The sequence below is a fragment of the Corvus cornix genome, chromosome 2 (genome assembly GCF_000738735.6).
Source record: "Corvus cornix cornix isolate S_Up_H32 chromosome 2, ASM73873v5, whole genome shotgun sequence".
NCBI lineage: Eukaryota > Metazoa > Chordata > Aves > Passeriformes > Corvidae > Corvus > Corvus cornix.
The window spans coordinates 49,760,911-49,781,221 of NC_046333.1; the positions used below are offsets into that span (position 1 = coordinate 49,760,911).

The 20,311-nt window shown below is 37.1% G+C and overlaps 1 long non-coding RNA gene across 8 annotated transcripts in view; it reads left to right on the top strand.

Moving 5' to 3' along the window:
- The window catches only part of LOC120411880, a 126,860-nt gene that overhangs the window by 27,252 nt on the left and 79,297 nt on the right, over window positions 1-20,311 (top strand). For 5 of the 8 annotated variants that reach the window (XR_005604431.1, XR_005604427.1, XR_005604429.1 and 2 more), the window contains 2 exons: window positions 1,044-1,108; window positions 6,595-6,770. This is a non-coding gene — a long non-coding RNA (uncharacterized LOC120411880). Of the gene's footprint in view, window positions 1-1,043; window positions 1,109-2,308; window positions 2,330-6,594; window positions 6,771-20,311 lie in introns of all 8 variants that reach the window. The other 3 variants (XR_005604430.1, XR_005604432.1, XR_005604435.1) reach the window with 2 other exon arrangements.

The window sequence follows — 20,311 nt, forward strand, 5'->3', positions numbered from 1 at the left end:
GGGTGGAGGTCTTCTGCTCCTTCTGGGAGTTGTCCCCAGTTGAGAAAGGGAGCAGAGAAGCACAGAGATACAGAAGTGTGAATTTCTGATGTAGATATATGAGGCCTATTTGGAATCTTGAGAGGTACCACCAGCAGGAGGGAGTTCCTGTCAATGAGTACTCATACTGTAACATGATAGACAGTTCCCACTGCAGCCCGATAAGCTGAAACTGGATAAGAAAACCTCTCTGCTCTTAGGGCTTAAAACTGGATTTCCAGTTGAACAAGTGTTTCTTGGTATTGTAAGGAGGCTTTGCTCTATGTAATAGAAATTATTATATTTTATGCAATATTAATTGTGATTATAAAATGTTAAATTACAGAAATAGTCTTCCCTGCAATGAAAGTAATGTATGTATTTACAACCTGGAAATGATGCAAATGACATACATGTAAATATCCCATGAGACCTTTCTTTCTACATAGAAAAAATATTTGGTCATACTATTGGGGGTAATGTGCCAAGAAAACAACTGTGAGAATAGTGTTGTTACTTGTCTTGAGAAGAGCCTGTTCTTACTGTGGGAGGTTGCAAAGGATACATATTTCATCCACATACCACAAACTATCTACATTTCAGCAGATGTTTTCTCACAGCAGAAATTTTGGAAAAAAAGAGTCAGCCTTCCTAACCACAAGATATGAATCACACTACTGTAGCATGGAAACCAAGATGATGCACATTCAGAAATAACAAATAAAATCAAAGATAGCAGTCTTTTGTGATAGCTTCAATTCTTAAGAATTTCTAGTGGAAATTTGTTTGCTTTATGAACAAATTAAATTCTGTAGTTTACTTATGAAAGAGATTAAATTCTTCCATCTCTGTATACTTTTAGTGTATGTTTAGTCTCTTATTTTAAATTATGTCTCACTGACATGAGAGGCTACTTGCACTTAAATTTTACTAGAATTAAAAGTAGAATTGATTTTCATGTCTTAAATCCTTCCATCATGTTTTTTTTTGCCATGCTCTAGATTCTCATTCTTTCCTTCTTGTAGAGCTACAGTTTCATCATTCTGAGGAGGACTGAGAAGTCAAGACCTGCTTCTATTCGGACTATCAGGTACCTGAGAATGAAAAAAGAACAATTAAAATATCTAAGTTTCTGGGCATCTTTACTTTTACACGAGGTTTGTTGCATCCCAGCTGCTACTTCTGCAAATGGATGTAACCTTGCAGGGAGATGTCAGACCCAGGTCTGTGTCTACTCTGCACTATGACACAAACAGCAAAGGCAGCACCAGTATCAGTGCAGTGTGGTTTGCTGGAGAGATGCTGGATCAGCCTTTGCTGGGCTCTGACATGTGGCTTTCCCAGCAGGTGTAGAGCTGGCTCCAGTACAGGGCTCAGCTGGGGGCACTGTACCTCACTCTAATAGTTCTCCACTTCCTTTGTTCTTGCGCTGTGTTCAAAACTTCTCTTTCTTCCCCTTCACTGATACACTTATCCTGCTGTCCTTGAACACACAGTACTTTTTCTCAATACCCCTAGTAGTTACTCAATATTAGCATTGTTTTAATTTCATCATACAATCTGTGTTGTAGCTGTGGTGCAGATGGGTGAGGAGAGAGGAGAGAGACAGGGCACTTAAGGGAGATGAGTCCCAAACTTAGCGTAAGTGTGGTGTGCCTTGTCTTCATGAAGGAGTTGTAAACCTGACCTACTTGAAGTTATCATCTTACCTCCCACAGGCAGCTAAATTCTAACACGTTTGAATGTCCTACAGACATTTGTATAAGGCTGGAAAAAACAGATCAGCCTGTCACAGAAAGTAAATATATAGATGCAAAAACCCCCCAAACATATGCATTTTGTTAGCAGTCAGACAAGATTCATGCAAATAAAATTCATTCACCCTATCAGAATTATTAGAAAAAGCTCTGCTCTGGATCTGTAGTTTGATCTCATCATGAATTTTGAGATTTTGGTGGGTGAAATACAGGGCGTATTGGCAGAATGAAGAATACATTTACCCCCCTTCTCCCAGCTCTTCTTAAGCAACTCTGAATTATCTTGCTTTTAAAGACTCTGAATGACATAATAAGCATGTATGTATTTAACAAAATCCTAACTGAATTTTTAAAAATTAAATTAATACTAATATCTTTTATTGTTCTTCCATATTGCGGGGCAGAAACCAAGCAAATAAATAAAACTGAATGCAACAGAACTCTGCCTTCAGCTAAAATTGAGATTATTAATGCATGCAGACAGGTCAAATACTGTTGTGGTTTCACATCAGTTTCTTCTGTTTTACTTCCAGATTTTTGAGAGCTTCCCTTAGGTAAGGAAGACATCTGTTTATGTCTGAAAACAATAGATATGCTCAAGCTGGAATGTGGAGGAGGTTTCTCTTCACAAAACAAGCACAGCACTCTCCTGGCAGGCTTGCCAGAGGGCACAACATAACTAAGAATATGAACTGCTCCACTTACCATCTCTATACAAACACAAGATTTTTCTCCAAACATGCCCTTGGTGATACCAGAGAATGTATCTGACGCTAACACTGGAATATTCCCATTTATTTCCTGACAACATGATAAACCTATCCATCCAAGTCACAAAAGTGGGTTACTTCCAGTATAGTCTCATTCAGATTATTACAGTGCAAAAAGCCAATAATAATAAAGAGGCAATGTGCCGTATCAGCAATAAACTTATGCATGAACAGAGCAAAATACTGGCCAACCTACAGTAGAGGAGCTTCTGTCCTCATTTTTCATGAAATTAATGTTTAGCCTTAAATGTCTACAATTATTCATGCAATTAAAGATGTAGTCTATAGAAATGAAATCAGGTCTACATTAACATGTTTTAAAAAATTTGGCTAAATTTTAAAGAATCAATCATAAAAAAGTTACATGTATACTACTATTATGAGATCAGTTAGAGATAATGCCTTGGCAATGATATTTCCTTCAAGCTATGGTGAGAATACAAAAACACTTTTCAAGTGCATTCATTAAGTTAACATATTCTATAATTAATAAAGAATGATGAGTCACTTTCTGGGAACAACATTAAAGGAACTTCAGGACATAGTATTTGAAGAAAGATAATTTGGGAAGTCCTGTGATAGTATGGAACTGCATTTCTTAATCATCCAGAAAAGTAATTTTAAGGGGAGGGAATTGGTGATTTCTTTTAGTAAAAATGAATCACAGAACTAAGTGCTGAAATCTGACAATCAGAATGAAACCTCACCAAATTATACAAGTAGCTAACAATATAGTTCTGAGACATAAGGAAACCATGGGTTTCTGGCAACTGTTTTCTCAAGAAAACTTGGAGCAGTTAGAGAAGATATAAAGCACAGAGCAATTAGATTGTTTCCTCTTTTTTACCATTGAAGACAACAGTTTATCAGATGATTCTGGTAAAAAAATTACTACTTTTCTATTCATGCATGTTTCAATGCATATTTACATACATTTACACACATTTACACACACCTTTCTTTAAGATTTAAAATAAAGCAGATTTTGAGAAATCAACAGTGAATAGAACTAATTTTAATTCATATGCTTATTTCAGAAGCAGCTTCAGCAAAAGGTTGATGTAGTGGTCCCTGCTTCCAGAAATGGTTCTAATTGTTTTCAATGATGATCTAATACAAATGTGTACATGGCATTTTAGCTGTGTCCATTAGCAGCTGTATTGGTTCTGGCTGGGGTGGAGTGAATTTTCCCATAGCAGCCCTCACAGTGCTGTGGTCTGCACTGACAGCTGGAAAGGTGTTGATTACACACCAGTGTTTGCACTACTGCTGAGCAGAGCTCGCACAGCATCAGCCCTGTCTTTCCAACATTCCTCCCTCACCAGCAGGTTAGTGGTGGGCAAGATCTTGGGAGACAATATGGCCAGGAGAGATGACCCAAACTGACCAAAGGGATACTCCATAAAATTCCATACCATGTATCTTCTCAGCAATAGAACCTAAAGGAAAGAGGAGAGGGATGGGAGATTGGGGCCAGGGGTGATTTGTTATTTATGTAATTTTTCTTCTGGAGCAACTCCCATTTATACTGAAGCCCTACTTCCTGGGAAGTGGCAAGACATGAACTTCTGATGGGAAGCAGAGAATAAAATATTTTTGTTCCCTGTGCTTCTGCATGCATGACCTTTGCTTTTGCTTTATTAGATTCCGCTTGTCTTGACCCATGAGTTTTTTCCAACTTATTTTCTCCCTGCCCTGTCCAAATGAGGAGGGGAGTGATAAAGCAGCTTGGTGGGCAGCTGGCATCCAACCAAGGTCAACCCAACACAACAGGGTACTCCAACCCCCCGACTAGGTTTTTTTTTGCCTGTTTTCCTTTCCACCCCATGACACCTCTTTTCTCAGCAGCACAGATGCATCAGCTTCAACTGCCAGAGCAGCATCCCACTCAGGCTTCTACTCAGACCTGTGGTTAGGACAGATACTGGAGACCCCAGGTTCAATTCTCTCCAGTTTGAAGAGTCCAGTACTACCCACTTCCTCTGGCAGTATCAACCTCCATCAGACTTAACTTCCTATCATACTTCTCAGATTTTCCTGCAAGACTTTGATAAAGCAGCTCTCCAGGACAAGCACTGTGAGCTATTGTTCTCAAATACTGAAATGCTGGTCAGAAGGGGGAACATCTGACAGTTCTGAAATTTTTACTCTAAGAATGTCATATTCAAAGTCTGGCAGTCCCTGAAATGGATGAAGTAAAATTAAGGTTATCAGATCTTCTTTTCACCATCATTCAGACAGATTCTGCTCTACTTTATTATGAAATGATAACAAGGCTAGTCCTGCTTTTATTGAGGAAGAGGAACCAGATCCTATGCCATAATTTCACACTTCTCTAATTTGTTTCAAAAGAAAGGAAAAGCAGTTTAATATATTCCCTTCCTTCTTCTCCAGCTAAATTACAATTATTCCCTGAGACTTGTTCATCTACCAGAATGTTAATAGTAACAATAGTACTTTTAATAAATAGTACTTTTTATTAATAAAAGCTAAAGAATTTTATAAAATAGAAACTTTAAAGGTAAATGTAAAAGAAGGCATAACTTATCTATTCATCTTCCTTTTCCATTCTGCTTTTTTAAAAGTCTTTCTTCCTGAAATTGTTATTTGTCTCTGTCTCACATTCCAATTCTATTACACAAAAACTCTTACTAAGCTTTTTTTTCCTCTACTAATCTTTCTTCCACCATCTAGCAGAAAGATGAAAGGCAGGTAATTTGGCTGCAGGGTCTCCAGACTGATGAGAAGCAAGAGACTCTGTGCACAGAGGAAGTTCTAACATGACCAAAGAAAACATCCCAGAAATGTGTTTCTCAGTGACACAACTATTATTTGGAACAAGTCATTGATCAGGACATGCATTTTATTGCAATGAGAAAGTAACAGTCTGTATTTTACATCAAAGAAGAATTTTTCCACTGAAGGCAAAAAAAAAAAAAAATTATTTTGCTTGGGAATAAGAACCAAGAAATTATATCACATCTTTACAATCTTCCAGAGTAGTAGTACTCGTCTTTAAGAGGAAGTTTATGAGTGTGTTTTGTTTTCATTAGCTATTTTGTAATTATATTCTTCTTACTATTTGAAACATTTGTTCTTAAAGAGATAAAAATTTGCATTCTGAAAGCTAAACACATCCACACAGTGCTTTGTTGAGCCTCTTACAAAGTTTGAGATGCAAGTTGCAATAGACACATCTGTGCTTTTGTCTTTTGATAGAGTTTCAGCCCAAAGTGTGAAAATAACTGAAGTCAGATTGCTCCTGCAAGGTAAAGTAAATAGGTCCTGACATGACCAACAGACACAGACAACCCAAATTACTTTCAAGAATAATGCCTTTTATCTAAAGTGAGTAGTCCACCTGCTTCTTTTTTTCCTGTTGTTTTAAGCCTGACTCTTCATTTGAAGAGAAGTTTTCTTTCCTGAAGGGGAAATATAAAGAATGGGAACTGATATCAAAAGACAACAAGCTTTACAAATGTATCTAAGATACACAAGCACACAGTGTCTTGAGGGGGAATGAAAAAAAAAAAAAGAAAAATAGGATTAAGTTATTTACACGTTTCTAAATTTTCATCAATGACAATCTCTCCATAAGAGTTGACATTAATGACCCCCATGACAAATCCCCAAAACCCTCAAACTTAAGAAAAATTCTTTCCAGTTCCTCTGTTTTCTTTTGTATCTCAGAAGGGAGGCTGAGGTATAACACAACAGGTAGTTAAAGAGAAAACTAGTAGAAACTAAAGTTTATCATTTCACTATGCAAACCAGTCTCAGACTCTCAGTGAAGCTCCTGGCAATGCCTGGGATGCTTCCACTGGCAGCTGAGAGCAGGCATTGGCTGGAACCAGCTACTGACACCATTTTTTTGCCTCTGTGCTCTCAGTGACAAACAATCAGTGCAGGTAATTCTTTTCACACTAAACCCTTTTCTCAGATTAATTCATGCACTAAATAACTCTGCTTATTCTGCTTCATATGATTGCAGGAAATGTCATTCCTCCTCTTTTTTTCCTCCGTAATTTTTTTTAATTTTTGCATTCCAGGCAACATAACATCTGCACAGTATAATCAACAGGTGACTTCTTGGGGATCCCATCCATGACTTACCACAGCTCTCCTTCCAGCCAAATCTCCTTCTCCAGTCTCTATTCTTTCCCTCTAACCTCCTACTGCTGCCAGCATGCCCTACAGTTTTTCAAAGGTGCAGTGCAGTATTATGGTAAGTGTAGTCCAGGGGCCGCATTTACCACACAGTACTGATGTTTATTAGCTATAAATCCCATGGCAGGTATATGAAATATGGTAGTGTCAGACACCACAACTTTTCAAAATGTAAGCATTCTTCAAAAAGTATGGGCTAAACTTATTTTCTCCATTCTTCCCTCAGTTAAGAGTAAAAAGATGAAGATAAGGCAGATGACCTATTCTTTGCTCTATTACGAGTGATGTGAAACAGCCTTTGCCCCCCAAAATGTACTACCATCAAGCATTTAAAAGATGAGAGTAAATGGTCACAAGTGCAATATAGCACTGACAGAATTCCACCAGGTTGCTTTCCTTTTGCATGTCACAGTCTAAAGGCTCTCCTGAAAATCTTGGTATTGCCATTGCTGCCTTGCAGTACTTTATCAATGCTGGTCAAATGCCCTGTGTGTCTCTCTCTCATTTGGTCATTAACTGTACTAATTAATGCAGCATCAAAATGAGTATTTAAGGGTCGTTCTGTGAAGTATGTAACTCCATGGTTTCAGATGAAGACTCTTAGTTTAAAAGTTTGCACATCAATCTTGAAGGAAAGTAAAAAGAATAAGAAGGAAGAAACTCTTCTGCAGGTGAGATTCTCTATCATCTTGTCATAGTATTTCTCAAGCCAGAAGGACTCTCTGAATATACTACTTCAGTAAGACATAGATAATGCACAGAAAACAAGCTAACACCCTGTATAGAGTTTTGTGAAATTTCATGCACTGAGATGATCACATGCATTATAACATGTTGCTGACTCATTGCAAGTACAGGAGAAAATGGTTTGCCCTCAGGGAAAATAATAGCTTATCTGTTATCTCTAATTTGCAAAGAGAAAGAATAATAACCATGAAGTCATAGCAAATGATCTCCACCTGTAACACTGATGAAATTCTGGGGTGGAGCTGGCCAGGTGAAACTGTAGAGGTTGAAACTGTAAAATAAAAACATGTCTGGAAAATGTTGTGTATTGAGACATGAGACTTTTTTTTGAAGATAAACAAAATAACAATGTTCCATTATGATTCCTGTAGAGAAACATAACAAGTCAAATAACCACGGTGTATTTTGTATCTGGGGAGGAGGATGGAGGTGTATGTGGGGAGGGGGGAAGACAAAAAAAGAAACATCTTTTGTCTGAGTCTGGCATCTATGAGAAAAAAGAAGTTCCTTTCCTGAATAAGTTTCTCTTCTTAATAACTTCCTAAACTCCCAAGGTATACTTTTTATTTTTCTCCTTAGTTAAGGAAGTGGAAGCCAAAAAATTGAGAAAAATAATTGCACAACATCACAAAGGAGAGACTATGTCTGGTTTAGAGAGGGGTCAGATTAGTCTGTGAAAGCAGAAACTTCGTACTTGTGAAATTTAAATTTCAGTATCAGCACTTACTGTATTTGAAAACCTGTAGACACTGGATACATATGTTTGGATATGTTTATCAAAATAACAGAATTTTTCTCACCACTGATCTGGAGTCAGTGCAACTTTATTTCAGTGTGGATTGGGGCAACCATGGGCTCCCCAGCTGTATGTAAATGGACTACAAGCATGGTGGGATAGAGGGTGCCAATCACTGCCACTAACTGTGTGCAGTTTCACCAATTATCTTTGTGAGGAATCACTCTTCTAACTCAAAGCCTAAGTTTAGTGCTGTCTTGTTACAGTTTTACTTACCTGTGGTAAATTTATCTGTGGTGGAGGGGACTCAACCACCCCAGGTCCTTAATTTCCTCTGCAGTCACCAGACAGAGGGAGAAATATTTGGGGACCAGTAGAGGAGAATTCAGTCCATTTACCATCGATGGTTTCCATCTCTTTGGATGTGCAGGCAATTTATAAAATCGTCTGCCATTAATTTTGGATAGAAATCTATCTCTCTTACTGATAGTATAGGGGACTGAAAAAATGTTAGAAAAATCAATCTTTTCGTGGGTCAACTGACCTAGCTTTCTTTTGACAAGCCTAGATCTACCTTCTAATATGACTCAGTAAATGTGAGATAGTTCTTAGACCTGAGATACTTTGGATCATCTGGGGTACTGCTACTGATAGAAATAAAGACAGAGGCTACAGCATAAACGGGTGTTAATTTTTTTACCAGGTTTCTGCTCTGTGAAGATTTAGTGGGTGACTGTAGCACATGGAAGAATTACCTGCATTTGGTAGAACTAAACTCATCAGTCCATGAAAAGCATCCAGTGAAGCTGCACTAATGTAATCTCTAGAGCGGCTGGAACCTATGAGAAATGTAAAGCTATGCTGAATAGTCGATGGTATATATTAGGAACCAAGGAAAATATAGTCAGTTGACCATAGCCTTTCTTACTCAACCTTTGAGTCAACACAACTGCATTTACATCAGTAATTTCAAGCACAGAGATGCCAGACCCTTTACCAATAATTATGGGCTTCAGTTTTCCAAATGGTTATGGAGGTTTTATTCTGAAGTCTGATACTACAAAGTGGACAAGAACCTTGTAGCAAGTCAAGGTTAGAGTCAGTCTTGGTCTAACTGGGCCACTAGTTTCTCATATTCTTATGTTAAAATTTCCTAATTGTTACTGATGACACCATGGACTGGCATGATGTCGATTACATTGTGCTTTTGACCGTACAATCTCAACATTCAAGTACATATTTACAAGTGGGAAAAAAGTTTTGCAAGATTTGGGTTTCAATTTTCCCCTCTGCAGAGACCACTATTCAATGTAGTAGGTACAGAAGAAGCTCCATTAAAGCTCCATTAAGGACATAAGAACTTCAATTTACTTAAAAACATTGATTTCCAAGTTGGCAGGATGTATGTAGAATTGCATGAGACAGGAAGAGAATAATAGTTAAGAACATTGTGTCCTTGCTTTGAAAGCTTTTGCTGGAAGCAAAGTTTTATGATTTAAGTAAACTTAGAAAGAAGAGGGTATGGAGTGACCCAACAAGATCTTTCACAGTTGAATGTGCTTCTATAACTTAAAACATGCACTGGAAAACACAAAAATAAAAAAAAAAGTAGTGGTGGTGTTGTTCCCAAGATAATAGTCTACATATTAACTTAAACCCACTCTTTATTCTACCCTGGTGATGGTCAGAACCAGTTTTGAATTTGTTAATTTTCTTTTAACAAGAGACAAACATTTCACAAAGCATTTATTAGTGCATAGATGATAAAAAAAAAAAAAAATGGATCAGTCCAACACACAGCACAGTGCTTCTCTTCTGAGGAAATTTCTCTCAGTAGAAATGCAAACAATACAGAACATAAAATATTCTAATCTCATATAATAATCTCTAAAGCCACCCTTCTTTTTCATCATAGCAATTAAAGTCACTTTGCCATAGTCCTACACAATCCTAATGGCTTTTTCCTTCGGCATTTGCTTATTGTACCTCCACTGGACTGTAAGCCCAGGAGTGTTGAAATGTATGCAACAATCGTCACAGAGACCTGTCTAGATTATAACACTAGACCATTGCTAATTCAATGCAATTGTTTAATAGCAGAAATCAAACCTACAGCCGATACAATTGTCAATAAATATACAAACATTGCTGTACATATTTGCATCTAGAAATGCCCAGATGGCAAACCTGCAGGATAAGTTTCTTCACTTGCTTTACCAAAACTTGCCCAGGCTCTCCCTGGTCCTGCCTGCTCAATGAGTGCAGTTTGTCATATAGAACAGAATAAACAAAGCAAGTGGAGAGTAAAGCTTCTGACAGTGGTGACCTGGTCTCTGTCTGATTCCATCTGGTGTGACAAGGTACCAGAGCCTGGACCTAGTCCTATTCACTGAACTCCTACAGGAATTCAGAATGAATGCAGAATAAACTTCATGTGTACCTTTACAGTAAGTATTTCAATCCATGTAATTCTGTCCATTCAAAACTGACAATCTGAACTCTGACAATGCTTTTGAAACTTCTGTTTAAAAAATTTCAGTGCTAATACTGATGATAATGAACCCATGTATGTATACATACACATACACTAACTAGACAATTTTCTTGTTCCCTTTAAGAGCCTGATATTTCTTACTTTCAATTGTGGCATCATGTCTTAAATTTGAGGGAGCTCCCAGTTGCTCAGATTAGCGTATCTTACCACTTTATTTTTATTGGCTATCAAAATGTGTATATTTATTCACAGTAAAACTAATGTAGTTCATTTTCCAGCACAATATGTAGTAGAGTGTGTGCTAAAAGAGCGTGAGTTCTTGTAAACTTTGTGAGAGGAATCCAGAACTCCCTGAACTCTGCTGAACTTAGTGGTTTTGCTGCTGGCCATGAAGAGGTCGTCCTTCTACCCTCATCCTGTCTTGTTCTACAAAGAACCTGGACACTTGTTAACTCTGACATTAGCCAAAAGAAACAAAGAATACTGGTTGTTAAAATTTCCTGTTTTCATGGCGTTAGGAAGTTTAATGGCAATCTAACTCTTACCACACAGTTGTGAATGCTGTGAAGTGTTCACCTTCATCCATCATTTTAAAACTGTCATAATTTTAGAGTCTGGAAGTAAAAGCCAAAAATCCAGAAGCAGAACTCTATTAGTGATTCATTGGTGATTCAGAGTGTCTTATTTATTCCCTATTTCTCACCAAGGGAACTTGACACCCACTTCCTATCACATCGTTACAACCATGAGTGTCAAGCCACAATATTGTTTTGTTGCTGCTTATGATTGCTAAATGCCAGCTTCTTCTAAAAAAAATAACTGCGTAAATAGGTTTTCTTAATATCTTCATTAGGTTCTATGGCTTAGAGCTATCAGTGGCCAGCTAGAAATCACACTGGATGAGAAAGATAAGATCTGCAGATATGCAGCTTCCAGTCTGTCTTCTGTGAAATTTTTAAATTGGTTCAGCTAAGTCATTTGAACCTTACTACACTCTGAATCTTGAATTGTGTAAGGAGGTTGATAGGTTTTTACTGAAATATTTTCTTGACTTCTGAAACCATCTCAGCAAGAAATAAGCTAAAATTGGAGATACTTGAAAGTGTTTTTCTGGTTTGTAAAAAATGTTCTTGGTTTGGTTTAGTTGGTTTGTTTTTTGATTCTCTGTGGTTTTGGTTTTTTGTTTTTTTTTTTTTCCCTTTGTATTTTTAATGTGTTTTAAATTCAAAATAGATTAAATCGATCTTTTCCAAAATTTTTAATGAACAGCAAACTTCCCTTATCCTATTCACTGCCAGTGAGACTGGCATTCTTGTCACCAGATATGCCTGCTCTGAGGATAGGGAAATGAAGTGACATCCAATACATTTTAACTGAAATTTTTCAGGCTTGAGCAATAGACCTCCAAAGAAAACAACTTGCAGAAGATTTTATGTCCTGATATGCTAAAGATAATTTGTACTTGTCCTATATTTTCTGAATTTAAATCAGTTTATCTGAAATTGTTTCCAAATGCTTTACAAAGTCCCACATATACTTTAGACCCACCTGTGAAATCACTCAGTGATCTCCTTTTCCTTCTTCAGACAGCTCTCTATCACTGTAAACAAAGAAAAAAGGCTGAAGAAAATCAGTTTGTTAATAAACAATAAAATAATGATATTAAATAATAAAATGAACAACAAAAATTTAAAAATAAAATAATTTTAAGTATCATAGTATTTAACTTATGATAGTATTGCAAGGTTTCATTGGAAGTTTGTCTATCAGAATTCCTATTCTCACTGAGGCCTAAGCTTTACAAATTGCTGGATAGATCTGCACTGAGATTATTTCCATGTCTCACACAGAAAATTCATCTCTTTTGGTATCAACATAGAATGAATCCAAGAAAAGCATGGAAGTGGAGAAAGCTCCACACCCTACTAGGAAGGGTACTTATTTCAAACTAAGAGTTTAGAAATTCTACACTGAAAGCCCATATTTTTGTAATTCAGAATGACCTGAGACCAAATATTTGTTTCAAGCCTATGAGAAAACTAATCAAAACCTGCATTTTCGAGCAACAGAGTAAAACCTACTCCCCAGGCTAATCTATGCCCTGTGGCATACTTCTACTAGAAATTCATCTTCTTCTCAATAACTTTTTAAATTTCTCTTTGCCAAACCAAAAGTTTTTGGTTTTTACCATGCTGTGTTTTGGCAGAAGGAAGTCTTGGCAAACCTGTTTTAGTGTTAAGCATGGTGGCCTTGGTCCAGAAAAGCACTTACATTCTTAACTCTAAACAAAGACTTAAATCTTATTCTTTCAGCGACTTGAAGTTTTCTAGTGTTCCTTTAACATCAGGGATGTAATAAGATAGGAATATAATAAGAATATATTCTAAGGCAAACATCCTGCTATGATTCAAAATAACCATGTTCTAGGAACTCATTAAGGTTACTGTGATTTTGTTTAATTCATCAAAAACAATTAGAAAACAATTGGTTTTGGGTTTTTTTTTTAACTTTCTGTTTATAGCTTGTCTAATTTTTTAAGAAATGAAAGTTAAAACTTCCTTAAATTACTGTGAAATCCTAGGACCATTGGAAAGAATAACTCTGTAGTACAAAAGTATGGAGATGGAATATAACTCCATGTTATATGTTTTCTTTTTAATACCATATTGTACAGTATTGTATCTTTTTGCAATATGAAAACTAAATATATGTAACCCTACTGATATTTTTAAAACTTATTTACATTTTAATAAGAAGCTGTATGCATTTGTAACTGTTAGATATAAGAAAATAAAAATATGAGGGCCATGTGAAGACCAGAAGTGTTCATTTCTGTCTTACCAAAGTTGTGCAAATAAAAGTTATTTGTAATTATATACATATCTTTATACACTTCTATACACAGAAGTAGAAGAGATTTCAACAAAATGTTTCAAGGCTACTTTAGCTTCCAGTGTTTCTCACCTGAGAAAGTAAGTATCTCCTAACTTTTTTGGTGTTTAAGTACACTTGAGATAAAAAGCCAAATAATCATGAGTAATAAAGTCATAGGTAAGCAGATAATAAGACACTAACCAAGAGCAGAGAGATAACAAACAAGAAAATTCCTCGTAAACCTAGCATTTGTTGTTAGATGCTCTGCAATGTGAGAAAAAATTAGATGATCAGGTTATACTCTTCAGGGAGGGCACAATATTTCTGAGGCCAGAAGATATTTTTTACTGACTTTTTCATGCAATACATATCTGGCTAGGGCCTGTGACTAAATCTGGAGTCCACTTCCAAGGTGTTAATGCAGAACACCTCACTCCCCACAACTCGTATTTCCATGGCCTACTGCACACACCAGGATATTCCTTTAACTTGTCAGGAAGCTGGGGCAAAGAGAGGTGATTTGCCCATCCCCAGAGTAGACTAAAGAAGCTGTGACAAGAGTGCAGAGCCAGTGGCTCTCAGCCAGCTTTTGGCTGCCACATCCAGGGCCCTGGGACCTCAGTTGGATGGATGCTGACAACCAGAGTGTGTGGCACATTGGCAATGGCTTGGTGTGAGAGACCGCGCTGAAGAAGAGTCATGAGTCTATACTGACTTGGACAGAAATGCAGGAAGGAAATACAGACTTCAAAGGCCCATTATACCATTTTATTGCCAAACAAGCTAAAAGGAACCTAATTATAACTGTGAATGTGGCCAGCAGGGTCAATGGTCCAGCTGGAAGTCAAGCTCTGTTTGCTTCATGCTAAAGGTCCCTTGAAGTTCTTGTTGTGTCAAATGTCAAGCCTATTTCTTAGCAAAATTTTAACTAGTTCACGTGAAATCAACAATAAAAACCTTATTGACTTCAGTGAGACCAGAATCTGACTGTAATCCACGATGAGAACATTTCTTATGTTAGGTAAGTATTCCATTTGATATCAGGTTACTTGCAAACTTTTCTCATTGATGTCTTCTGAAAGAAGGTGTTTGTACCCACAAAAAATAAAGGATAATACTGAGTCTAGTACTTTTGAGACAATAGACTGCACTCTTTTGAGTCTTCTCAATAATATTTTCATGCCCCGAAGGCAGGCTGAACAGCACATCCCTGTTGTGAAACTTTCCTTCAGTTACCACTAGAAAGAATGCCTTGGGGTTTTTTCCACTTTCAAAGCATCAGGTTTTGCAAGCTTAATTTAAAACCATCAAAGAATGTATTTCTTTTAGGCTGACTAAGAAAAAAATTTTCTGAGTTAGGAAGGATTTGTAGATACAATGTTACAATGTGAAATTTGTTTCAAAGCTGTAAGATGATCATATGTTTAAGAGATTTTAACCGTGTGATTATCATGTGTCCTCATTATACTGTAATATCCTTCTCCATACCTAAGTTTTTGCAGAGTCAGGGTGGGTAAAAAGTATTAAAATTTTGGTCACTTTTCTGTTCTATAGAAATACCTGGTGGCTGCAGTGAAACATAGCAGTCCTTCATCTGACTTTTTTCCTGAAAGAAGAGGTCTATCTTTGGTCCCTTGGCATCTTCTCAAATCCTCATTTTCAGGAACACTTTCTTTTTAGATTCTTCTTACGCAGACCTATCAATTCAACACCAATGTGCACCACCCCTGAAAACAGAAGGGCTGATGCTTTCTCCATGCCAGCTGTAGCCTTCAGATGGCTGGGACCAGGCAGGGATTTGGTCTGCCTGGAAAGTGGTCTGGTGAAAGCAAAGATGAAACAAATCCAGGAGTCTGCACTGTGGCTGGGTGAAAGCAGCTGCGCAGCTGCAATCGTAGCAGAGCTGGTGTTCACTGAAATGTAGGGTGGCTTTGGAACTTTCATAGTATATTCTGAGGTCCAGGCACCCAGCCAGATAACACCTCTGACTTCAGCAGGGGCCTAAATGAAAGAGTTTGTCTGGATTCCTGGGTAGACAGCCATTATCTCAGCATGGAACCAAATAATATTGTTGTTGAAGGCATTCATGTTTCTACCTGCTACAGATCTCCACTTTTACACATATCAGAAATGTTTGCTAACTTTGAAATGTTTCAGAAAATGGTGAATAACATCATTCTATTTCCCTGAACTATTTTCTCCCCAAACAGAAAAGAAAAACAAAACAGCAGTCAGGTATTTTCAGGGTTTTCCAGGTAAAATTATGTTATGTTGTTCATTGTTATGTAATCACAGTTGAAATTATTTTTTTCCTTGGGTTACTGAATCCATGCTTTGAACTCCAAGTGTTGGTATGCATTTAAGTCAGAAAAATATCAAAAGTTCAGTGCTTGAAGGCATATCTCCCTTTTTAGGCAGTGCTCAGGTCTTGAACTTTGGAAAAAAAAAAATCTCTGTTTTTCTAATACTGCTGTGACTACATCTGCAGCTGTCAGGAGATCTATATCCAATAGCCCAAAAGGCACTTTGAGATGAGTAAGGTTCAATTTTTAATGTGCAATAAATAGCTTAGTGTGCTTTATTAATTCCATTTAACCTCCAAACACTTTCCCCTTTTCTCTTACTCTACCAAAAGAATGTCAGCACCAACTACGCCATTTCTGACACAACATATCACCTCTTGTTATAGAACTTTCTGTGGAACATATTTTCTCTTTACTTCTGTACTGTCTTATGCCAGAGCTCACTAAAATGATTAAAATACACTCACTAAGGCTACAAATTAAGGGAACAAAGAGATATTTATGGGCTTCTTTACTCAATGCTAGATTATAGAGAAATGTAAAAAAACTTAATATTTATAAAGTGCTTAATGTTTTGATCCAAGCATTATTTTCTTCTGGATGTGGCTGAAATCAGTGCTTTTGTAAAACGTATCATGTGTTCTACACATAACAACATCTACTTTTTTCTGTATACTACACCTACTCATTCTAGAAGACAGCCATAAGTAGCCACTGCCCTGCTTTCAAATCATGCTTTTCTCTATTTTTTCTGACTTTTTAATAAAAAGGTGTGTTATCAAGGATTCTTCAGTTATCACAAGGGCTGAGTACATGAGTTTTATACCTTATCTGAAAAAGGAATAAAAATTCTCAGCATTATAATAGTAAGGGAGTGGTTTAAATCATTCTGGGATTAAAGTGCTGTTAACAGAGGGTCTCTGTCAAACATTTTTCAGTCATTTATTTTTTCCTGATGTCACCCTTCTTTATGGTAAACTAATAAAATGCTTATTTGGTGGTGATACATTATCTCAGTGTAATGTAGCTGCATACAGACCAGCTGCTTTGATTGCTAACAGAATTGTGCAAATGTGGCTTGGCCACATTCAGTCGCTGTTGAATGATTGGATAGTCTGATAGTGTTGGATCTGATGGATTCTTTTTAACTGAAACCTTTAGTTGGAAAAATAAGGATTTGTCAGTAGAAATTTCTCACCAGTAAGATTACTATCTTTCCAGAAATATTTAGATTTTTTAATTTCATGTTATATTTTGATATATTTTTAAGTCCAATATAAACTTATATTCATCTTTTAAAAATATGTGAAACTATACATTAAGCTACTTTTTACATTTCAATTATCTTTGCAAAACCCAAAAATTGTTCTAACAGAAATAAAACACAGAAGTGAAATGCATGTATAATCTTTATTTCTTAAAGGTCTCAAAGAAATATTTTGTTTGGGTTGTGCAAACTAGAAGTAGAGATACAGTCCACCTTGAGTTGCAGCAAAAAACGAAAGGGAATTTTATCACCAGCTAACACAAAAGAGTCACGGCTTTTCTTAAATTAATGGATCTGTATTGAATCACAAGATCAAGAGAATAGGAAAGGTTGTTAAGGCCTGGTGGCCTTTAGCCTAGTTAAGGCTAAAGGGCTTCAAGAAAAAGTACCATCAAATAAAGCTTTAAGCTGTCCCTTGTAAAAGAACACTTAACTTATTTCAGCTAACTCTGTAGTCAAAATAAATTTTCAAACTAATAGGTCAGAGCTTTAAAGAAACCTCACTGAAGTGTGCAGAAATATCCTTTTGACCATTGGTGCTGGTTATGACCATGGCTATTGGAGTTAGCTTGAATAGCACTAGTCAGAGAATGACTTTGCCCTCTCCATCCTAAAGCTGCACCCACCAGGCAGCAAATCACAGCCTACTGAAGATTTCTAATGCCTTCTTTCAAGAACAAGTTGAAGGTATGTAACTGCAATTGTAGAGAAATCTTCTTTAGTGCACACTGGGATAGTCCCTTCCCACATGGCAAACCATTTTCACTCTTGTATCCATATTACAAATGCATTCTTTTTTGTTCTTAAAAAACTGGTTTCCCTAAAAAAAGGTAAATGAGCAAATTGTTCTGCAATGGCTGACCTACATCAGGCAATATAAATAAGATCTTTTAACTTCAAAGACCTAAAGTATTCTTTAAATTGCTATGCTAAAGAAATTAGATTTATATGTATCTCATGTTCCTCAATCTTCTAACTGAATTAGTATTGAGAACAATCTTCCCATTTCACTCAAATGAAACTATCTTGGGTAACACTGCCCTAGTGTATAGCTGTATTTAGGTTAGGTAGTGGCTGAATATTTTTTCATGGTAACTAAATCCCTATAGCCAGCAGACATTACTGTGGGATTTAAGAAAGATTAAACTTCTAGGATCCTGCCAAAAACAATAATTAAAGTAACTAGGATCTGCTTATGTAAACAACTGTCATTTTATTTTAACTGGTACTTTTGCCTTTTTGTAGTGTCAAACAGAATAATCTTCCAGGGGACTTGACTTGCAAGATGTTCCCTTTGGTAACTGTACCTTTTATGAAATAAAAGATATCTTGTTAGTACAACACATCATTTGCATACTCTACCTAAGAGAAAAGCATAAACTCTTGAGAATTAATTACCGGATTAATGAGAAATCAAGTTTTGAACAAAAAAAATCCTGAATTTGCCATGAAGTAAAATATTTTTGATGCAATGAAAACATCAGAAACATAAGAAGTAAAAGGAACAGTTATAATGACAAAGAAAATAGCAAGCTGGGGAAGAGCAAGAAAAAGCAGTGAGTCTAACCTGTGCTGCAACTGTCTGGGTCCTGAGCGCACAGGGCACCAAAACTCCTGCCCTGTAAGATGTTGTAAGTCAGCCAGTCACAGCTGCTCATAACCTTCAGAGACAAATGCTCATTTCTCCAGGATGAGGCCTGGGCAGGGCAGGTTCCTGGGCAGCAGAAGGTTTAGTCTGTGCTAGGAGAGGAGAATGGGATAATGGACTCCTGGGAAGCGCTTGCTCCTCCCTCCCCTCCTCTCGCCTTGATCTCCCAGCCATGCTACCTGTACAAACACAGCCTGGGACTGCCCCAAGCCAGCCCTGAGAGCAACATGGGCAGCTGGGGACACGGTCCCCAACTTCCCTCAGAATATAGGCATGGCAACAAGGCTCCCAAAACTCAGTGTGTCCCCGCATCAGGGAATCCTCAGCTACTACATGGTGACAACAGACAAGACTCAAATCTCTTTCTGGCTTCTGCAGAGACATATATTATGGGTTTGCTGATGGTGGGCCCCTTGTTTTTTCTCCAGTTTGGAGCCCCAGATCCTGTCTATGTCTTCCTGAAGGTTGCAATGACCTCCTATCCAACTGCACCATGGCCAGGGCTCCCAGTTTTATGAAATTATTGGGTACTAATAGGAATTTTAGGATGTGGCCCATGACCTGTTACTTTTAACATGTGTTTCATTTCTGTCTCTACTTTTTATTGCATTATTTTGGCAGAAAAAGAAGGAAAATTTTGTGTCAGGCTGCTGAAAATCCATTCTTAGCCACTGGCAAACCCAGCACTTATTTTTCATTCTCCTCCAAGTCCCATTTGAAGGACAATGGTTTTAACTCTATTTTCCTATCCTTTAAGTAAATTAAAAACATTGTATTAAAAACAATGCCAGCAATGTTTCCCCTAATAGACAGATAGACCTACAGAGTTTATTGGTATAATTAAAGGCAGACTGGTCTTTAAAAGCTAACAGTTTCCACAGAGTCTGAGAGTCTCTCATTGAATTAGGACAAAGAAGTAGATGCATTTCATGCCCTTTTTACTGAGGACCTGCCTTTAAAACTCAGTGCCAAGTTTCTAGGTAAGCCTAAAAGAGTCTTAAAAGTCCCTCCAATTCTCAGGATGCACATTATTCAAGCCACTCTAAATCTGATTGATTTAGTTAAAATTCTGGCTGCTGAAAATCACACTCTGAGGAACTAGAAGAGAAAGGTGTACAGGAAGAACTACCAGCAGAAGAGTGTAAGAAATTTAAAATTAAATTTTAAACTACTTTTACACAGATTATGTTCTGGCATCTTGCTAGGGAAATTAGAAACCTTTTAGACACCACATCACAAATGCTTTTACAGCCTTAGAGACATTTACAAAGGCATCTACCAAAAACCATGCAGAACAAGGAATTTAAGATACTCTCTTGTATATCTTTTTATAGAGTTGATTGCCCTTATTTTTTTACAATCGATTATCCATAGAATAATGGCTGATTATTGACCCCAGATATAGTGGTCATGAGTATTTTCTCACCTCTTGAAACTTGTGTCCAATCTGACACAAGCATATCCCCCTGTCAGAAACAGAGACTTGAAGGCTGATCTCTCAACGGAGAGGATATGAGGATTGGGCTATAC